General features: G+C 48.5%; 1 protein-coding gene across 1 annotated transcript in view; it reads right to left on the reverse strand.

The window, feature by feature from the left end:
* Positions 1–12,840, reverse strand: part of LOC137527485 (plexin-A3-like) — a 267,378-nt gene extending 254,538 nt beyond the window's left edge. Inside the window, exon 1 of the mRNA XM_068248001.1 lies at positions 12,769–12,840. The gene's annotated coding sequence lies outside the window, so the exon portion shown is untranslated. The remainder of the gene's footprint in view (positions 1–12,768) is intronic.
* Positions 12,841–22,758: the final 9,918 nt, after the last annotated feature.

Consider the following 22,758-nt stretch of genomic DNA (forward strand, 5'->3'; position numbering starts at 1 on the left):
GTTCCATTTCCACTCCCCCTGGGAGGACCAGTCCGTTCCATTTCCACTCCCCCTGGGAGGACCAGTCCGTTCCATTTCCACTCCCCCTGGGAGGACCAGTCCGTTCCATTTCCACTCCCCCTGGGAGGACCAGTCCGTTCCATTTCCACTCCCCCTGGGAGGACCAGTCCGTTCCATTTCCACTCCCCCTGGGAGGACCAGTCCGTTCCATTTCCACTCCCCCTGGGAGGACCAGTCCGTTCCATTTCCACTCCCCCTGGGAGGACCAGTCCGTTCCATTTCCACTCCCCCTGGGAGGACCAGTCCGTTCCATTTCCACTCCCCCTGGGAGGACCAGTCCGTTCCATTTCCACTCCCCCTGGGAGGACCAGTCCGTTCCATTTCCACTCCCCCTGGGAGGACCAGTCCGTTCCATTTCCACTCCCCCTGGGAGGACCAGTCCGTTCCATTTCCACTCCCCCTGGGAGGACCAGTCCGTTCCATTTCCACTCCCCCTGGGAGGACCAGTCCGTTCCATTTCCACTCCCCCAGGGAGGACCAGTCCGTTCCATTTCCACTCCCCCAGGGAGGACCAGTCCGTTCCATTTCCACTCCCCCAGGGAGGACCAGTCCGTTCCATTTCCACTCCCCCAGGGAGGACCAGTCCGTTCCATTTCCACTCCCCCTGGGAGGACCAGTCCGTTCCATTTCCACTCCCCCAGGGAGGACCAGTCCGTTCCATTTCCACTCCCCCTGGGAGGACCAGTCCGTTCCATTTCCACTCCCCCTGGGAGGACCAGTCCGTTCCATTTCCACTCCCCCTGGGAGGACCAGTCCGTTCCATTTCCACTCCCCCTGGGAGGACCAGTCCGTTCCATTTCCACTCCCCCTGGGAGGACCAGTCCGTTCCATTTCCACTCCCCCTGGGAGGACCAGTCCGTTCCATTTCCACTCCCCCTGGGAGGACCAGTCCGTTCCATTTCCACTCCCCCTGGGAGGACCAGTCCGTTCCATTTCCACTCCCCCTGGGAGGACCAGTCCGTTCCATTTCCACTCCCCCTGGGAGGACCAGTCCGTTCCATTTCCACTCCCCCTGGGAGGACCAGTCCGTTCCATTTCCACTCCCCCTGGGAGGACCAGTCCGTTCCATTTCCACTCCCCCTGGGAGGACCAGTCCGTTCCATTTCCACTCCCCCTGGGAGGACCAGTCCGTTCCATTTCCACTCCCCCTGGGAGGACCAGTCCGTTCCATTTCCACTCCCCCTGGGAGGACCAGTCCGTTCCATTTCCACTCCCCCTGGGAGGACCAGTCCGTTCCATTTCCACTCCCCCTGGGAGGACCAGTCCGTTCCATTTCCACTCCCCCTGGGAGGACCAGTCCGTTCCATTTCCACTCCCCCTGGGAGGACCAGTCCGTTCCATTTCCACTCCCCCTGGGAGGACCAGTCCGTTCCATTTCCACTCCCCCTGGGAGGACCAGTCCGTTCCATTTCCACTCCCCCTGGGAGGACCAGTCCGTTCCATTTCCACTCCCCCTGGGAGGACCAGTCCGTTCCATTTCCACTCCCCCTGGGAGGACCAGTCCGTTCCATTTCCACTCCCCCTGGGAGGACCAGTCCGTTCCATTTCCACTCCCCCTGGGAGGACCAGTCCGTTCCATTTCCACTCCCCCTGGGAGGACCAGTCCGTTCCATTTCCACTCCCCCTGGGAGGACCAGTCCGTTCCATTTCCACTCCCCCTGGGAGGACCAGTCCGTTCCATTTCCACTCCCCCTGGGAGGACCAGTCCGTTCCATTTCCACTCCCCCTGGGAGGACCAGTCCGTTCCATTTCCACTCCCCCTGGGAGGACCAGTCCGTTCCATTTCCACTCCCCCTGGGAGGACCAGTCCGTTCCATTTCCACTCCCCCTGGGAGGACCAGTCCGTTCCATTTCCACTCCCCCTGGGAGGACCAGTCCGTTCCATTTCCACTCCCCCTGGGAGGACCAGTCCGTTCCATTTCCACTCCCCCTGGGAGGACCAGTCCGTTCCATTTCCACTCCCCCTGGGAGGACCAGTCCGTTCCATTTCCACTCCCCCTGGGAGGACCAGTCCGTTCCATTTCCACTCCCCCTGGGAGGACCAGTCCGTTCCATTTCCACTCCCCCTGGGAGGACCAGTCCGTTCCATTTCCACTCCCCCTGGGAGGACCAGTCCGTTCCATTTCCACTCCCCCTGGGAGGACCAGTCCGTTCCATTTCCACTCCCCCTGGGAGGACCAGTCCGTTCCATTTCCACTCCCCCAGGGAGGACCAGTCCGTTCCATTTCCACTCCCCCAGGGAGGACCAGTCCGTTCCATTTCCACTCCCCCAGGGAGGACCATTCCATTCCCACTCCCCCAGGGAGGACCATTCCATTCCCACTCCCCCAGGGAGGACCATTCCATTCCCACTCCCCCAGGGAGGACCATTCCATTCCCACTCCTCCAGGGAGGACCATTCCATTCCCACTCCTCCAGGGAGGACTAATACATTCTATTTTACTCTTCAAGAGAGGACTAATCCCATCCATTTAGACTCATCTCGGCAGCTCCAATCCATTTCCACTCCTTCAGGCAGCTCAGTTTCATCAATGTCCACTACCATAGGCAGCACTAATCCATCTATATACACTGTCCTAGGCATCACCAGTCATTCCAGATCCACTTCCTTCAGAAGAATCAGCCATTCCATATACACTCCCTCAGTCAGCATCAGCCAATCCGTATGGACTCCCCCATGCAGCACTAGCCAGTCCATACGCACTCCCCCAGGCAGCACCAATAGGTCCATATACACTCTCCCAGACAGCACCAGCCAATCCATATGCACTCATTCAGGCAGCACCAATCTATTCATATGCTCTCCTCCAGGCAGCACCAGCTGATCCATGTGCACCCCTCCAGGCAGCACCAGCCGATCCATATGCACACCCCTCCAGGCAACACCAGCCAGCACATATTTATATGACCCCTACATCTTCCACAATGCTGTACAGAGTATATTGTCTTGTCACTTAATTGTCCCTCAGAGGGGCTCACAATCTAATCCCAACCATAGTCATATGTCTATATATGTATCGTGTAGTGTATGTATCGTGTAGTGTATGTATCGCAGTCTAGGGGGAAGCCAATTCACTTATCTGTATGTTTTTGCACTCCCCCAAGCAGCACCAGCCTGTCCATATGCACTCCCCAGACAGCACCAGTCAGTATTTATTCACTTCCCCAGGCAGCACCAGCCGATCCATATGCACTCTCCAGGCAGCACCAGCCGATCCATATGCACTCTCCAGGCAGCACCAGCCGATCCATATGCACTCCCCAGGCAGCACCAGCCGATCCATATGCACTCCCCAGGCAGCACCAGCCGATCCATATGCACTCCCCAGGCAGCACCAGCCGATCCATATGCACTCCCCAGGCAGCACCAGCCGATCCATATGCACTCCCCAGGCAGCACCAGCCGATCCATATGCACTCCCCAGGCAGCACCAGCCGATCCATATGCACTCCCCAGGCAGCACCAGCCGATCCATATGCACTCCCCAGGCAGCACCAGCCGATCAATATGCACTACCCCAGGCAGCACCAGCCGATCAATATGCACAGCACCAGCCGATCAATATGCAGGGGCTCACAATCTAATTCCAACCATAGTCATATGTCTATATATGTATCGTGTAGTGTATGTATCGTGTAGTGTATGTATCGCAGTCTAGGGGGAAGCTAATTCACTTATCTGTATGTTTTTGCACTCCCCCAAGCAGCACCAGCCTGTCCATATGCACTCCCCAGACAGCACCAGTCAGTATTTATTCACTTCCCCAGGCAGCACCAGCCAGTCCATATGCACTCTCCAGGCAGCACCAGCCAGTCCATATGCACTACCCCAGGCAGCACCAGCAAATCCATATGCACTACCCCAGGCAGCACCAGCAAATCCATATGCACTACCCCAGGCAGCACCAGCAAATCCATATGCACTACCCCAGGCAGCACCAGCAAATCCATATGCACTACCCCAGGCAGCACCAGCAAATCCATATGCACTACCCCAGGCAGCACCAGCAAATCCATATGCACTACCCCAGGCAGCACCAGCAAATCCATATGCACTACCCCAGGCAGCACCAGCAAATCCATATGCACTAGCCGATCCATATGCACTCTCCAGGCAGCACCAGCCGATCCATATGCACTCTCCAGGCAGCACCAGCCGATCATGCACTCTCCAGGCAGCACCAGCCGATCCATATGCACTCTCCAGGCAGCACCAGCCGATCCATATGCACTCTCCAGGCAGCACCAGCCGATCCATATGCACTCTCCAGGCAGCACCAGCCGATCCATATGCACTCTCCAGGCAGCACCAGCCGATCCATATGCACTCTCCAGGCAGCACCAGCCGATCCATATGCACTCTCCAGGCAGCACCAGCCGATCCATATGCACTCTCCAGGCAGCACCAGCCGATCCATATGCACTCTCCAGGCAGCACCAGCCGATCCATATGCACTCTCCAGGCAGCACCAGCCGATCCATATGCACTCTCCAGGCAGCACCAGCCGATCCATATGCACTCTCCAGGCAGCACCAGCCGATCCATATGCACTCTCCAGGCAGCACCAGCCGATCCATATGCACTCTCCAGGCAGCACCAGCCGATCCATATGCACTCTCCAGGCAGCACCAGCCGATCCATATGCACTCTCCAGGCAGCACCAGCCGATCCATATGCACTCCCCAGGCAGCACCAGCCGATCCATATGCACTCCCCAGGCAGCACCAGCCGATCAATATGCACTACCCCAGGCAGCACCAGCCGATCAATATGCACTACCCCAGGCAGCACCAGCCGATCAATATGCACTACCCCAGGCAGCACCAGCCGATCAATATGCACTACCCCAGGCAGCACCAGCCGATCAATATGCACTACCCCAGGCAGCACCAGCCGATCAATATGCACTACCCCAGGCAGCACCAGCCGATCAATATGCACTACCCCAGGCAGCACCAGCAAATCCATATTCACTACCCCAGGCAGTACCAGCCAGTCCATATGCACTACCCCAGGCAGCACCAGCCAGTCCATATGCACTACCCCAGGCAGCACCAGCCGATCAATATGCACTACCCCAGGCAGCACCAGCCAGTCCATATGCACTACCCCAGGCAGCACCAGCCAGTCCATATGCACTACCCCAGGCAGCACCAGCCAGTCCATATGCACTACCCCAGGCAGCACCAGGCAGTCCATATGCACTACCCCAGGCAGCACCAGCCAGTCCATATGCACTACCCCAGGCAGCACCAGCCAGTCCATATGCACTACCCCAGGCAGCACCAGCAAATCCATATGCACTACCCCAGGCAGCACCAGCAAATCCATATGCACTACCCCAGGCAGCACCAGCAAATCCATATGCACTACCCCAGGCAGCACCAGCAAATCCATATGCACTACCCCAGGCAGCACCAGCCAGTCCATATGCACTACCCCAGGCAGCACCAGCCAGTCCATATGCACTACCCCAGGCAGCACCAGCCAGTCCATATGCACTCCCCAGGCAGCACCAGCAAATCCATATGCACTACCCCAGGCAGCACCAGCAAATCCATATGCACTACCCCAGGCAGCACCAGCCAGTCCATATGCACTACCCCAGGCAGCAGCCAGTCCATATGCACTACCCCAGGCAGCAGCCAGTCCATATGCACTACCCCAGGCAGCACCAGCCAGTCCCATATGCACTCCCCTAGATATCACTGATAAATCCACATTACAGGCAATATAATTCCATACAGAGATTTGCAGCAGCCACTATATCTTTTGTTAATCTCAGCAGCTGGTAATGTTACCTATTGAAGCTGCTGCTAAGTATGTGACACCAGCAGCAACCTGAAGCCCTCTAGACCTGTATCATAGCTGCTACTCCTATTTGTATCAGTACATCTGCAGCAGTAGCAGTTACCATACAAATCTGGGGGACTTGGCGCTGCTGGTGTTTCCTATTTAGCAGCAGCTGTGCCAGAGATTTACAAGAGATATGTTGCAGTTACAAATCTCAGTGTGTGACAGCAGCAGTTTATCCATATTCTCTCAGCCAGACCGCACCAGCTGATCCACAGACATTACATGTCAAATCCGCACACACAATGAACCCATCTACAACAATGGCCCTCATTGTGGAAGCAAGAAACACTGCGGAAAGTGATCAGAACTGCCCCGGGCAATGTGGCTCCAGCTGGCTGACTGTTACATGCAAGATCTCTACTACTTTCTTTTCTTCCAAAATAAACCCCTGAGGCGGTGCCCCAATTTCACCTTCATTCCACAGTGATGTCATCAGCATCTAACAAAGCCATTGGCTGAACAGCCCTAGAAAACAGGAACACTTTACCATTTAAAATATATATATACCTAAGTAGTACATTTCTCCTGGAATAAAATGCACCATAAATTACTTGTCTACGAAAGTCCTGTTGCTTCCAGTAGGCAGTAAAATCTGACAGGTTTTGGACTAGTCTATCTCCTCATGGGGGAGTCTCAGTAATTCCTTTATTCTTTAGAAATGCACTCTATGGTAAATAATCTATATAAGGAAGCCAGCCATCCTCTTCTCGCTTGCACCCCTATTCTGGCAGTTGGATTGACTAACCGCCACTTAGTAAGTGCTTTTGAAATCAACTAGTCTATTCTATATAATAAAACCCGTGTCTCTGTGTCCTGTCCCTGTGTGTGTGTCCGCTTCCAGACTTGACAGTTTGCTGTCTGAGAACCTCATTGCATTGTGGGAAATATCAGCTTTTTCCAACAGCCAAGCAAGCAACATCTCCCTGTGTGCATATACTTCGGACAGCGGTGGGAGACGGGTGAGCAGGGTGCATCGGTATGCGCGTTGCTGGGGTTTAGCAGCCGTGGCCTAGCACCCATTTTTTAACGGGCGGGACTTTTTACTAGTTATATATAAAACTGTAGTACATCAGTGGTGCTTTACATCCAGGGCTGTGGAGTCTGTACAAAAATCTTCCGACTCCTCAGTTTATGAAACCACCGACTGACTCCAGGTACCCAAAATTGCTCCAACTCCTGGACTCCTTAGTCTAATTTTTACAAAAGCTATGGATTTGGTTTAAAAAATCATCCGACTCCAACTCCTCACTTTATAAAAACCTCCGACTCCAGGTACCCAAAATTACTCCGACTCCACAGCCCTGTGTACACCAATGACTTGTTATGGTCACTGACCCTAGGGGCCTATTCACACTCTGGCTCTTTCCGGCAGCATTTCAGCGCTTTGCTGATAGCGGGTACTCTATTCTAGCCCACCATATTTTAAATTCAAAGTTTTAGTGCACTTCAGGTGTGCTTTAACGCTCATATCATATAACTTGTGCAGATTATGTCAAAGAAAATTCCATCGTTTTAAAACCCCACTGTCTTTTGAGCTATAAAACAAAGCAGAAATAATGACCATTTGAACCTTCCTGCAGTAAAACCTTATCTCAAGCCGCCTCTCACTGTTTCTTGGCTGTTTAAGCGCTTCAGAAAACAAAACTGTATTCATCAAAAGTTAGGTCGAATAGCTCAGAAAAGCTCTTTTTAACTCTTCCTGTACTGGAAAAGAAACTTTTCTTTGTTACTTAATGTTCTATTCTTTAGCTGTACTACACATGCAATCCATTATGTCAGAAGCTGATTTTCAAGGATTAGTTCCCTTCTCAAAATATATTGTATACACTTCTACACCGCTTGGCAGAAAACCGCCAAACCAATCACATCGCTGATCACTCCGAAGTGGGTCCCATAATGTAGCCTTAGACCAGTTTTTAGAAGTAGCTGATTAATGGGAGCTCAGTGTTCTAACCAGAATATTTTTCTTGACGGGTGGCATGAAAAAGTAGCGGGGTGGGGTGCGAGGGGGGAATGCAGGGTCGGCACAACTCTGCTTACAGCATAGGAGGAGGATGAGGAAGTAAGCTGATGACAGCCGGGTGCTACTCAAAATTAGCCGGGTGGAGCACCCAGCTAAAAGAGCCTGGGGAGTACACTGGGAGCTGGTCTAGTTGAGGGGACCCAGCAGGAAACCTCATAGACCAATGGCCACTCCCTGCTCGCAGCAACTTGGTCATATACACGTATTTGTAAGAAATATGGGACCCAGTGGGAAACACTAACGCTAAAATTGCACCCTAGGACCCTCACCAGCGGCCTCAGACTATTGGGCTTCGGCTGCCTCATCCACTCACACAACTTTACTATACCCATTTGTGGAAAGTGTTTCCTGCTCGGGTCCCCTATTTCTTATGAATTAGTGGACGTGACAAGTTGCCGCAAGCAGGAAGTGACCATGAGTCCTGCAACTAGACTGGTGCCAATTAATGTCAGATTCCCCCAATCCCCTCTTTACACATCTTCAATATTTCAATTGAAAAAAAAGGGAGCAATGATACAACTTATAATTTATAGCAATTTAATAAAAGGTTGTAAATTCCTACAGCACCTTACAGAGTTCATTATATTGGTGAGCATTACCAGCAAGTGACCCAAGGAGCCTAACAAAGCAGACTGATAAGCTTCTCATTTTGGACAGTTTATCAAATACCCCCCAAAATGCATTTGGCTACAATGTCAGAAATAAGAACTGAACATATATGGGGGGGGGGGGGGGGGGATTGATAGATGCATAGTTTAGTACTGCATCAATCAGTACAAAGCCTGTGTGGGGCAGTAGTTCAATCGCATCTCAGTCAGATTTTTACTACATTCTGAATGAACTTGAGTGATGCAAGCTGATTAATGGATCACTACTGCCCTGATCAATATGTGATCATGGATGATTCAATCATTAATCACTTGCATGGGGGTAAACTGAGTTGCTCTAGTCTACTTTAAGGTGACCCAGCAGGAAACCTCATAGGAAACAGTTCTCCCATCACAGCACCCTCTACATTACAAACCGTTGTGATTGGCCAAATAGTGTGGGCACTACAACCTAATTGAAACCTAGCAGTTCGAAAGGGTTCAGTTCAAACTGAAACCTAATTGAAACCTAGCAGTTCAAATGCCAAATCACGTTTGCGGAATGTCCCTATGAGATTTCCTTCTGTGTCCCTTAAAGTAGTGCCAAACTGGGCAACCGCCCCAAAAACTTTACGGTCAACAGTATAGTCCAAAAATGTAAGGGGCCACGTTTTACCTAAAACTAGGACTATGACTGTTTGGTAGATTAGGATGCTATTGACCCAAGTACAGCTAGCTCTACTAGCTCTACTGTCCTTCATAAGAACTCCTGATCTAATGCTTCTACCCCAGTAAGGGCTGGTTCACACCAAGAGCGCCTTTCAAAGCGTTCTGAAAAGCGCTTGGCTAATGAAACCCTATGAGGGTGTTCCCATAGCAGATTTTGTTGAAAAACACAAAAGCGCAGCATGTAGCATTTTTTGGGAATGTGTAAACAGTCATTCAAACATGGCTGTGAAAAATCGCTTGCGAAGAGAAATTGCAATTTTCGGTGTGAACTAAGCCTATAGGTCCAACTTCAGAGGAAGCCAATAAACCTACTGGTCAGAGTGTTTTTGGTTTGTGGAAGGACACCAAAGGAGTTAGAAGAAACACACAGAAATCACAGGAGGAACATACTAAGTCCATGCAGATGGTGTCCTGGGTGGAATTAGAACCCTGGACTCCAAGGCAAGAATGCCTCCACTTAAGACAATGTCGGCATTTCAGACACAGGAGAATAAACCACCCCTTACAGAAAAACATAATGAACAAAGCTTGATTAAAACAAAATATGCTATACACTAAACAACAGTCTCAAGTGATCCTTGCACTGGTCACCAAAACCGCTGAAGGCCCGCATTGTCTCCTGACCATCTGAGTCACTGTATAATAACTTCTGATGTCACCACCTACCCCTCCATCACGTTCTCCTCCTCATGTCATAGTCCTTAAAGCATTAGCCCACCAGAAATTGATATTCCCGTTAAAGGTGGGGTCTGGCGGGATGAATCACTCTCTCTTGGCTTGTTAAGATCTTTGAAGGCCTCCAGTGGGGAGATTTCTACCCAAGTAGTTCCTGGCTCTGCTTCTGCCCTTGTTGGGGAGGAGGGGGCTTCCCGTTGCTTTTTTCCATCACATAAAATGAAAAGGAAAAAAAAACTATCATGGATAACGTGAGCCCCTTGTAACGGTCCTTGGCAGGTGTGCAGACCTAGGAACACATCGATTTTACCACCAGAGTCCTTGAGAGACAGAAGGAACCGATAGATGGTTGTACGCCTCAAGCTTTCACTTCCAACAGAAGTGTTATGTTAAGGAGGATGGAGACTTAAAAAATAAATCAGGGGTGGACAAATCAAAATACGATTTGGAAGATAGCTTCACCAATCCAAGACCAAGCAAAATTATAGTTTTTCCTTTTAGGAGGCAGTTTATTGGCTACAAAGACTCAAGTTATGCAAGGAATATCATTTTTAAAAGGAATCCGAGATGGGAGACCTATGGAAGCTGCCATATTTATCTCCTTTTGAACAATACCAGTTACCTGGCAGCCCTGCTGATGATTATGATCACATACCTGAAATAAACATGCAGCTAATCTTGTCAGATTTGTCATAGACATCTGATCTGCATTGCTGAAAATACAAAATGAGTGTTCTTGGCATATTTACTTTCCAATTTCCATTCACTTCTATGAGAAAATTGTTAAAAAAAAACACAATCTAAATCAGATCGGACCTGTCGGAAATGATCTATCGAGCCATCTTTCTGCTGAAAACAACTCATGGTGTATTCCAAACAGAGGCAGAGGATCCGCGGGACAGCCAGGCAATGTACATTAATTAAAAGGAAATAAACATGTCAGCCTCCATATCGCTCTCACCTCGGGTTCCCTTTACTTCCATTTCTGGCTTCTCGAAACCCTCCAACAAGTCTTGGCATGCCAGAGTCCCACCAGCAAACCAGGAACTACAAGTTCCAGGCCAGCCTGTCTGTCCTGCTAGAATTCTCATTCTTCAAACCCCAAAGCGATGCTATTCTGCGGTCTATATACTTCCCTTAGCGGTAATGCGATTGCCAGCTCCTCAGCCTGGTGCCTATGCCAGACTCCCTCCCTTACAGAATGCAATTTACATACACAGAGGATGCGTTCATATGCACATCTGTTCTCTTCATTGTAACAAGACCCTCAATCTGCTGCATCCTCCAGAAACGCTGGACCCATCACACACAGACGCACACCACAAACACGTAATGTGGCAGCTTGCTATTAACTTGAATCCGCTGGAATACCCATCAGCATTTTACAGGGGAGTTGGGATGAAGAAAGGGGGGTTGCAATAAGTCAAGCTGGCCAGGGGAGAGCTTGTTTGCCCGAGTGTGAGCTCCTGTGGTTGCCACAGAACAAGATCCATCCACACGCTGCAAAATCATTCATTCACAAGACACGATAGCAAGGGGATAACGTACACACAACAAGGAGAACGCTCACAATGGCAGCCAAATGCCATAAATCTTTTCCTCCAGCCGGCTATGGGCTCATTTATGTTTCCAACCACTAACACAAACCTCCGAACGATCTCTTCAAAAATGTCTGCACGTTTCAATAACATCTAGAAGTGATGGTTTCTGAAATGGGGGAACCTGTTACGTCAAATATAGATTCCTGCCTGCTGTGCCACATAATGTGTCGTCCACGCACCTGAAAGCTTTCATGGCAAGTACGACCGGCGATTGGCTGAAACGTTATTTTGACTGTGAATGCCCTTATCAATCATAATATAAAAAAAAATAGTAATAATAAAGCAAGTGACCTAAAATTCATATAGCCTAAAAAAGCACATGAAATAGGACTTGAGTCAGCAGAACGCAACTAGGTTTCCGCGCTCTACGATTGCCTGAGATACGATAGGTTGCTGCCTTCCTCGCGCTGGAGGCAATATCTGCCTGTGTATGGCCAACAGAACTCTATATTGATAATAATACAAGCACAACAGGTATAGGGATAGCAAGCAACTCTCTGACATAACATAAGGATGTAACCTATACCTCTGATCAAAGGCATAGCATGAAAAGAGATCGCAAGCTCCTAAGTCAAACACGGACTAAAGAGCAAGAAAGCAATTCAGATTTAACAGAAACGGTCATTCAACAACAGAATGAATCAACAACTGATTACCAAAAAAATGCTCATAGAAGGAAGATAAAATAATGAATCAGAAATGCCAGTACATTTTTCATTGATTGTCAGCTCTGTGGGTCAGACTCTCTTAGTTAGCTCACCATGCAACAACCAGTTGAGCATCCTAGCAAGCGCAAATCCATAAACAGTGAATACAAAAATTTGATCATTGCAAACAATACACCACCTATAGCCATGAGGGGAGCAGGGTGGGGTGGGAGCTGTCAGGTGACAGAGATGGAGAGGGGCAGACCCCTGGATGGGGAAAGGGGGGCGCCCATCTGTCCCTTACAGGTGGCATAGCAAGATGCTGATGGAGGAATGGCATTTAGGGGTCCCCCTCAGATGGGGGGAGGGGATACACCCCAAAACAACTACAAGGTGCAGCAATCAGCATTAACCCTTACAGCAATGAGGGAATGCCCAGCTATGAAATTTTGCAATGCCGCCCCAGGCTGTGGTGCTGGTTGTGCAGCCCCCCCTTGGGGGATTTTGGGGGTGCTCTGTCTGTGCAGCTCACTCTCCCCTCCTCCCATCTACTCCATGCAACACAAGTGACGCCCCCCAGGCTACTCACCCTGCATGCTGTGCTGGTTCCAGGCTGGCAGGGTGGGGGAGGGCGGAGGGGACCCCGGTAGCCACACACAGACAGACGAACAGACAGCCGCTCCCAGCAGCACCGCCGCTCACACTGAGCCGCTCCGAGCCCCCGAGACCCTTTTCTAGCGGAGCATACCACTTCAGAGCAGGGGGGGAAGGAATCTTCCATAAACTGTCAGGAGGGGGAGCGGGCTGCTCTTCCTCTCTGTGGAAATCACGACTTGCTGTAAATGGGGGGAGTGTTGGGGAAGCGGGTGTCGGAGGGGTGAGCTGCTGTCTGGGCGGGGGGAGACCTGGAGAAAGGGGTACCGGCCTCCCTACGAGTGCTGGACTGGCCCATCACTTATCACATCGCTGCTGGTGTGAGCGAGAGGCTGCTGGAGAGACTAGAGAGAGAGGGCTGGAGAGAGCAGAGACTCCAGAGAGGGCTGGAGAGAGACTAGAGAGAGGGATGGGGAGAGCAGAGAGACTCCAGAGAGGGCTGGGAGAGCAGAGAGACTCCAGAGAGGGCTGGGGAGAGCAGAGAGGGATGGAGAGAGCAGAGAAACTCCAGAGAGGGCTGGGGAGAGCAGAGAGGGATGGAGAGAGCAGAGAGACTCCAGAGAGGGCTGGAGAGAGCAGAGAGGAATGGAGAGAGCAGAGAAACTCCAGAGAGGGCTGGGGAGAGCAGAGAGGGATGGAGAGAGCAGAGAGACTCCAGAGAGGGCTGGAGAGAGCAGAGAGGGATGGAGAGAGCAGAGAGACTCCAGAGAGGGCTGGAGAGAGCAGAGGGATGGAGAGAGCAGAAAGACTCCAGAGAGGGCTGGGGAGAGCAGAGAGGAATGGAGAGAGCAGAGAAACTCCAGAGAGGGCTGGGGAGAGCAGAGAGGGATGGAGAGAGCAGAGAGACTCCGGAGAGGGCTGGAGAGAGCAGAGAGGGATGGAGAGAGCAGAGAGACTCCAGAGAGGGATGGAGAGAGCAGATATGGATAGAGAGCAGAGAGACTCCAGAGAGGGATGGAGAGAGCAGAGGGGGATGGAAAGAGCAGAGGGGGTGGAGAGAGCAGAGGGGGGTGGAGAGAGCAGAGAGGGATGGAGATAGCAGAGGGGGATGGAGAGAGCAGAGGGGGATGGAGAGAGCAGAGGGGGATGGAGAGAGCAGAGAGGGATGGAGAGAGCAGAGAGACTCTAGAGAGGGCTGGAGAGAGCAGAGGGGGTGGAGAGAGACTAGAGAGGGGGCCGGAGAGAGCAAAGAGATTGGAGAGAACAGAGAGGGCTTGAGAGCAGAGAGATTAGAGAGAGGGGGCTGAAGAGAGCAGCGAGACTCAAGAGAGGGCTGGAAAGAGCAGGGAGACTAGAGAGAGGGCTTGAGAGAACAGAGAGACTAGAGAAGGGGCTGGAGAGAGCATGGAGAGTAGAGATGGAAGGAGCAGAGAGACTAGCAGAGACACTGGAGAGAGCAGAGAGACCACTAGAGAGCACAGGAAGTATATAAACTGGCTCAAGCATTACAGAGCAGTGTGAGAGCTGGCTCCAGTATTAGAGAGAAGTATATAAACTGCCTCAAGCATTAGAGAGCAGTGTGTGAGCTGGCCCCAGTATTAGCAGTATATAAACTGACTTAAGCAATAGAGAGTAGTGTGTGAGCTGACTCCAGTATTAGAGAGCAGTATATAAACTGCCTCAAGCATTAGAGAGCAGTATATAAACTGCCTCAAACAATAGAGAGCAGTGTGTGAGCTGGCTTCAGTATTAGAGAGCAGTATATAAACTGGCATAAGCATTAGAGAGCAGTCTGTGTGCAGGTTCCAGTATTAGAGTGCAGTATATAAACTGAATCAAGCAATAGAAAGCAGTGTGTGAGCTGGCTCCAGTATTAGAGAGCAGTATATAAACTGGCACAAGCATTAGAGAATACAGAGCAGTCTGTGTGGTGGCTCCAGCATTAGAGTGCAGTGTATAAACTGCCTCAAGCATTAGAGAGTAGTGTGTGAGCTGGCTCCAGTATTAGAGAGCAGTATATAAACTGCCTCAAGCATTAGAGAGCAGTGTGTGAGCCGGCTCCAGTATTAGAGAGCAGTATATAAACTGCCTCAAGCATTAGAGAGCAGTGTGTTAGCTGGCTCCAGTATTAAAGAGCAGTATATAAACTGCCTCAAGCATTAGAGAGCAGTGTGTGAGCTGGCCCCAGTATTAGAGAGCAGTATATAAACTGACTCGAGCATTAGAGAGCAGTGTGTGAACTGGCTCCAGTATTAGAGAGCAGTATATAAACTGCCTCAAGAATTAGAGAGCAGTGTGTGAACTGGCTCCAGTATTAGAGAGCAGTATATAAACTGCCTCAAGCATTAGAGAGCAGTGTGTAAGCTGGCCCCAGTATTAGAGAACAATATAAACTGGCTCAAGCATTAGAGTGCAGTGTGTGAGCTGGCTCCAGTATTAGAGTGCAGTGTGTGAGCTGGCTCCAGTATTAGAGTGCAGTGTGTGAGCTGGCTCCAGTATTAGAGAGTAGTGTGTGAGCTGGCTCCAGTATTAGAGAACAGTATGTAAACTGGCTCAAGCATTAGAGTGCAGTGTGTGAGCTGGCTCCAGTATTAGAGTGCAGTGTGTGAGCTGGCTCCAGTATTAGAGATCAGTATATAAACTGGCTCAAGCATTAGAGTGCAGTGTGTGAGCTGGCTCCAGTATTAGAGAGCAGTATATAAACTGGCTCAAGCATTAGAGAGCAGTGTGTGAGCTGGCACTAGTATTAGAGAACAGTATATAAACTGGCTCAAGCATTAGAGTGCAGTGTGTGAGCTGGCTCCATTATTAGAATGCAGTGTGTGAGCTGGCTCCAGTATTAGAGATCAGTATATAAACTGGCTCAAGCATTAGAGTGCAGTGTGTGAGCTGGCTCCATTATTAGAATGCAGTGTGTGAGCTGGCACCAGTATTAGAGTGCAGTATATAAACTGGCTCAAGCATTCGAGTGCAGTGTGTGAGCTGGCTCCAGTATTAGAGAACAGTATATAAACTGGCTCAAGCATTAGAGTGCAGTGTGTGAGCTGGCTCCATTATTAGAATGCAGTGTGTGAGCTGGCACCAGTATTAGAGTGCAGTATATAAACTGGCTCAAGCATTACAGAGCAGTGTGTGAGCTGGCTCCAGTATTAGAGAGCAGTATATAAATTGGTTCCAGCATTAGAGTGCAGTGTGTGAGCTGGCACCAGTATTAGAGTGCAGTATATAAACTGGCTCAAGCATTAGAGAGCAGTGTGAGCTGGCTCCATTATTAGAGTGCAGTGTGTGACCTGGCTCCAGTATTAGAGAGCAGTATATAAACTGGTGCAAGCATTAGAGAATACAGAGCAGTGTGAGCTGGCTCCATTATTAGAGTGCAGTGTGTGAGCTGGCTCCAGTATTAGAGAGCAGTATATAAACTGTCTCAAGCATTAGAGAGCAGTGTGTGAGCTGGCTCCATTATTAGAGAGCAATGTGTGAGCTGGCTCCAGTATTAGAGAGCAGTGTGTGAGCTGGCTTCATTATTAGAGAGCAATGTGTGAGCTGGCTCCAGTATTAGAGAGCAGTGTGTGAGCTGTCTCCATTATTAGAATGCAGCACAGATTGAGTGCGAAGTCCAGTCAGTCTTGTCGTCCCCCAGTCTAGAGGATTATAGATTCTCCAATAAACACAGATTTGGGATAATATTGGTGTTTATTTTTCAGTGAACACACAGCCGGACATGAGGATGTTTTCCCCTCACAATGTTTGCCTGCCAATCTCATATTCCAGCTGAGATAGAAAGAACAAAAATCAAACAAAAGCAAGCCAGCCTATTGCAGGGCTAGCTTTTAAAATTACGCCATTATAAAAGAACTGTCAGAAGTATTGAACAGTTACTACATTTTACTGTCTCACATTCTCCTACAGCAGAGTGGTGGGAGGGACACATTGTGAACAACTCGGCAGAGAAACAATGGATGGTAGACCAATGACCTCAACAAACTCAAGACGTGAAATAGAGGTCATGGGACAGTGAACCATTTAAAAAAATATGCCAATATTCCCTTGCTTATTAATAACAGTGTAATTTTCTTAGGTAGAACTTGTAACAAATGTTATTACCTTTGTAGCTTCAAATTACAACACACTGCTCAGTAGAGGGAGGCCCCTGGATGGTCGAGAGTCTTTCCAGATCTGCTTGCCGTCCCCCATTTCAACGCAGGGTCTGCGCATGCCCGACTGTTAGTGCAGAGGGGCCCTTAAAGTGGACCTGAACTCTTTAACAGGACAGAAGGAATGCATAGAGAAATGCACCCTGTATGTATTTAGAGTTTAGCCTGTCTAATTCCACCTCATGCATGACTAATCACAAGTTGTAATTTGATCTCTCACCTGTGTCAGCTGACGGCCACGGTAGAGCAGCTAATTTGTAAATAAAGGATGTTAACCCCATGTCTGCTTCCATGAAAGTAGGAAGTAGATACAGATGTATTGCAGGATTTGTATCAGCTGTAGCAAAGACATTTTTTTTCTTTAAAGGTTATTATGCTGTTGCGTAGAGCAGAGAGGACATTCTGAGTTAAGGTCCGCTGTAATGACCTTTACAGTCGATTGAAGTTCTTAGACATCAGTGATTGTGTCTGGTTCGGTGGAGGTCCAGGCCACACCCCTTGGAAGCAAGAATTTTTCAATAAACAGGTAATTTAACCCTGCAACACTGGTGTTCTGCATCTTGCTCACTGTTTGCCTGTTTATCTGCTTACCTGCTAATCTTATGCCTTGGGGGTAATATTATTCCACTTGTTGTTTCCTCTTTGTATATGATATCGTGTATAATCAATTCAGGGACAATGATTGGATTGCACGTAGAACATTGCTTTTTATACCGCTTCCTATTGACCGACAGGGTTCATTGGTCTCTATTACTTTTATCAGATGCACACAGCAGTGTTCTATAATGAGCTCACATTACACCAGGTTCGGCATTTTCAGATCATTACCACTTATTATTGTACATTCCTGCTTTTGAACATCCCTTGACAGATTCTGTTTGTACTTACCTCCTGCTGCATCAATGAGTAGATAAATATGTTTTGCATAGCGCTATAATTGGTTTGCCTGGACCTATTCTGCATCCCGGACAAGCCCCCTCCCAGCTCTATAGAGGTTATTGGGGTGCTGAGTCATAAACTATTCCAATGTAGCCAGAAGAAGGACCAAAGGGAGACAATCTCCAGTTCTGTTTACAATAAGGAACATAGGTGCTACTTAGTTTGTTTTAGCTACTACATCAAATATGACATTTTAATTGTGCCCGGAGTGCCTAAAGGTGCTCAATGATGAGACAGATCTCTCTGATTACATCTGATCGGAGACAGATCTTTTACCTGCTCTTACGGGGCAGACCAATTCCCAAAAGATTTCAACATGAAATCTATCCAAAATTGGCCTAGCGACGCTGTATCTGCCGCCTGCCTGGCCACCTCCCAAATGTACGTGGTTGCGCATGTACCACTTGGATGCATGTGTGGCGTCACACACACATGGCTGGTGCCACATGGAGTTGATGGAGGAGAAGGCTGGGAGCCACACCAGCGGGGCAAGTGAGAATGTAAACTGCAAATGGGCACTAGGGGGACATTTTTCAGTTGGGGGGACAGGGGTCAGGGTCAATTGTCGCTATATTAAATGCTGTACCGCCACGCACCTGATCTACCACATTGGACCAGGATTTTCTGGCATGCTCGATCGATACATTCAACTGATTTTGTTCCAAAAACGATCAAATCATCGATAGGGCATGCTTTTTGCGGCACCAGTCTTCATCTGATTCAATAAAATTATCAAATCAGATGGTCGATCAGGCTACAAAATCATTTGATTAGTTTTTGAACTCCAGCTTTTTAACTTTCGCTGTTCCTATGCTAATATAGTTCCTCTCCCGAGCTATGTTATTGGGTGCGGGCTGTCCAAGCGACAATATCCTTCAACCCAACTTGCCAAGCACTCCGATGACTTAAGGTGAAGCCTACCCAAGGATTATTAGAAAGCCAGCGTTAATCTCATGCATCAATTCATATAGGAACAAAAAACCCCTCAGCTTTCCCTCCCACTGATTGACACTGAGCGCCACTGCCCAGTCTTTTGTCAACATACGCTCTCAGATTCCCCAGCAAGATGATGCCGTTACTAAGTAGACCGTTTTTGTCCCTAATCCCCCGGTGGATAAAACCGTACATTGGTGTACACGAAGCCTCATCTATCATCCTCAGGCTCAGCATTCTGGAAGGCTGCACAAGGCCCAGTACACAACATGATTACTTGTGCATGTATTTGGCCACAGTTGAACATGCAGCACAACTTAGACAAATATATTTTTATGTTTAAAGGGAATCTGAAGTGTAAATAAACTTATGATATAATGCATTTTATGTGTAGTACAGCTAAGAAATAGAAAATTAGAAGCAAAGAAAGGAGTCTTTTTTTTCTTTCCAGAACAGGAAGAGTTAAGAAACTTCAGTTTGTATCTATGCAAAAGAGCTTCTCTGAGCTCTCCAACCTAACTTGAGTCAGAGAGCAGTGCTATTTTCTGAAGCACTTATACATCAAAGAATCAGTGAGAGAGGCAGCTTTTGATACCCCGGGTTACGCTTAGATATTGCGCAAAAAAAGTGGGATCAGCGCATCACCAGGCCGCCTATGAATGGCCTCAGCTCAGAGATGCGCTGAGCCCCCCCAGAAACTGCAAACGCACCTTGAACCCAAACAGAGGCTCTGCATATACACCAAAGGAAAACTATTAAGTGGGAGCAGCTGACCAGAAATAAATCAATCAAACATAGCAAAGAAATGAACAGCGCTACTTAAAAACAGATGAGTGCTTACCTGCAAAAAAGTGCACACCCCACTCATGGGATTCAAATACACAATGAGCATACACATGACCTGTCTACCACTTGGAGGATGTTAGTTTCCGCTAACAATTTGCAATTTGTTAGGTACTCGTCCCTCCCACTGTCGAAAGAAGTCTTTCCTCCATGGGAGGGGACCTAACACTAACTAAATTCTACCTAGGCATATGCATAGCCTGGGCGCGCTACCAGTAAAATTGAGAATTGCGCAAAAAAAGTGGGATCAGCGCATCACCAGGCCGCCTATGAATGGCCTCAGCTCAGAGATGCGCTGAGCCCCCCCAGAAACTGCAAACGCACCTTGAACCCAAACAGAGGCTCTGCATATACACCAAAGGAAAACTATTAAGTGGGAGCAGCTGACCAGAAATAAATCAATCAAACATAGCAAAGAAATGAACAGCGCTACTTAAAAACAGATGAGTGCTTACCTGCAAAAAAGTGCACACCCCACTCATGGGATTCAAATACACAATGAGCATACACATGACCTGTCTACCACTTGGAGGATGTTAGTTTCCGCTAACAATTTGCAATTTGTTAGGTACTCGTCCCTCCCACTGTCGAAAGAAGTCTTTCCTCCATGGGAGGGGACCTAACACTAACTAAATTCTACCTATGCATATGCATAGCCTGGGCGCGCTACCAGTAAAGACTTCTTCGACAGTGGGAGGGACGAGTACCTAACAAATTGCAAATTGTTAGTGGAAACTAACATCCTCCAAGTGGTAGACAGGTCATGTGTATGCTCATTGTGTATTTGAATCCCATGAGTGGGGTGTGCACTTTTTTGCAGGTAAGCACTCATCTGTTTTTAAGTAGCGCTGTTCATTTCTTTGCTATGTTTGATTGATTTATTTCTGGTCAGCTGCTCCCACTTAATAGTTTTCCTTTGGTGTATATGCAGAGCCTCTGTTTGGGTTCAAGGTGCGTTTGCAGTTTCTGGGGGGGCTCAGCGCATCTCTGAGCTGAGGCCATTCATAGGCGGCCTGGTGATGCGCTGATCCCACTTTTTTTGCGCAATTCTCAATTTTACTGGTAGCGCGCCCAGGCTATGCATATGCATAGGTAGAATTTAGTTAGTGTTAGGTCCCCTCCCATGTAGGAAAGACTTCTTCGACAGTGGGAGGGACGAGTACCTAACAAATTGCAAATTGTTAGCGGAAACTAACATCCTCCAAGTGGTAGACAGGTCATGTGTATGCTCATTGTGTATTTGAATCCCATGAGTGGGGTGTGCACTTTTTTGCAGGTAAGCACTCATCTGTTTTTAAGTAGCGCTGTTCATTTCTTTGCTACGCTTAGATATTGCCGTTTTTGTTTTCCTATATAAATTCCTGAAACTTTACCTCCATACGGATGTCCACTGGATCTTCACGACGTCTGATGTTCCCTGGACGTTATCTGTGACCTGAGCCATTTTACAACCTTATAATGTGGGTTGTTGGGAGCTGGTAAGCCTTTTCTAGTTTTGATGTTTGGCGGATACCTACCTCTGAGCATTTGATATATTGTGGTGAAGAATTTACCATTCCCTACATATAATGACTTTCTAAACCTGCGCTGACCTTTGATGTATGCCTGACTTCTGAACTTTTGGACATTGTTTTTCTCAGCGGCAGCTCCATTGTCCCTTGGCGCCAATATATTTGCTATTATATATATATATGAAAATAAAAATTAGACTCTTTTCTGTGCTTGTAATGTTCTATTAATTAACCGTAGTACACATACAATTCATTTTATCATCATTTATTTTTTTTCGCTTTAGTGTCACTGTAAAGGACCACTATGGTGCTGAATTATAAAATTTAAAGAAAACCCGAACCAAAGGTTTTAGAAACTCATTCCGACGCTGTCCTCCGCCACTGCAGGAGCGGCTCCGGCTTATTGCGCAGGCGCGGGCACACCCACACAGGCGCAGTATGGCTGCGCTCGTAGATGAAGAGGAGCTCAGATCAGATTACCGACAGGCCCTTGTCGGTAATCTTTGGAGAGTCCGCGCTTCGTAACAGGGGACAGGAGCATGCCGTGGAAAGCCTTTATAGCAGGGGTGCCCAATGCAATGGACTGCTCGGTAGATCGTAATCGCGCATGCCGACGAGGACACCAAAGTCGTACTGGATACCAAGAGTCGAAACCACTGAAGCGGAGCAAGCGGATGTGCGTAACCGCCAAGATCGTCCTTCAGCTCTGCCGTCCACCGCCTCATTTCTTTGTCGCCCTCTAGTGGTGTATTTAATTAAATGCGCTGCAGGAGGGGTAACAGAGATAAGACTGTGTGTACAGTAGAGCTGTACAGTAATCCTGGCTGTTCTGGTGGGGGAACATGTGGCTGCCTACGCTGGTATGGGGGCAGCAAATACTGGGGGCACAGGAGGACATCTGGCTGTCTACATTGGGTAGTTGAGGGGGAGGGGGCTAGTGTGGGAACCCATGCTCTATAGGATCCATGGGGCTTCCCTTGCTTAAAGAGAACCTGTACTGAGTAAAAATATTTAAAATAAACACATAAGGTAACTTCAAATGAAAATTACAGAGTTACCTTGTCATCAGTTCCTCTCAGAAGCTCACCATTTTCTTCTGACAATAATCCCTTCCAGTTCTGACAATATTTTGTCAGATCTGAAATATATCAGTTGCTGTCAGTAAAATATCAGTTGCTGTCAGTTATAGCTGAGAGGAAAAGTGATGTACCAGGCAATGTCCATGTTTCCCTATGGCTCAAGTGGGCGATGTTACAGTTTAACTGTGTGCTGACCAGAAAGCTGTCATGGGTAATGGCTATTTTCAAAATGGAGGACAGAAAATTCCCTTGATCATAGTGAACAAATAGGCCGCAGGACAGGAGAAAGACACTGAGGAGTAGACTACATGGAAGGTAAGTATGACTTGTGTATGCCTATTTTGAATTTTATTTTCAGTACAGGTTTTCTTTAAAGAGGAACGTTTGCGAAAATCTTAAAATTTAAAACACATTCAAATAAGAAGTACATTTCTCCCAGAGTAAAATGGGCCATAAATTACTTTTCTCCTATGTTCCCATCACTTACAGTAAGTAGTAGAAATCTGACATTACCAACAGATTTTCA

The sequence above is a fragment of the Hyperolius riggenbachi genome, chromosome 8 (assembly GCF_040937935.1).
Source record: "Hyperolius riggenbachi isolate aHypRig1 chromosome 8, aHypRig1.pri, whole genome shotgun sequence".
Lineage (NCBI taxonomy): Eukaryota > Metazoa > Chordata > Amphibia > Anura > Hyperoliidae > Hyperolius > Hyperolius riggenbachi.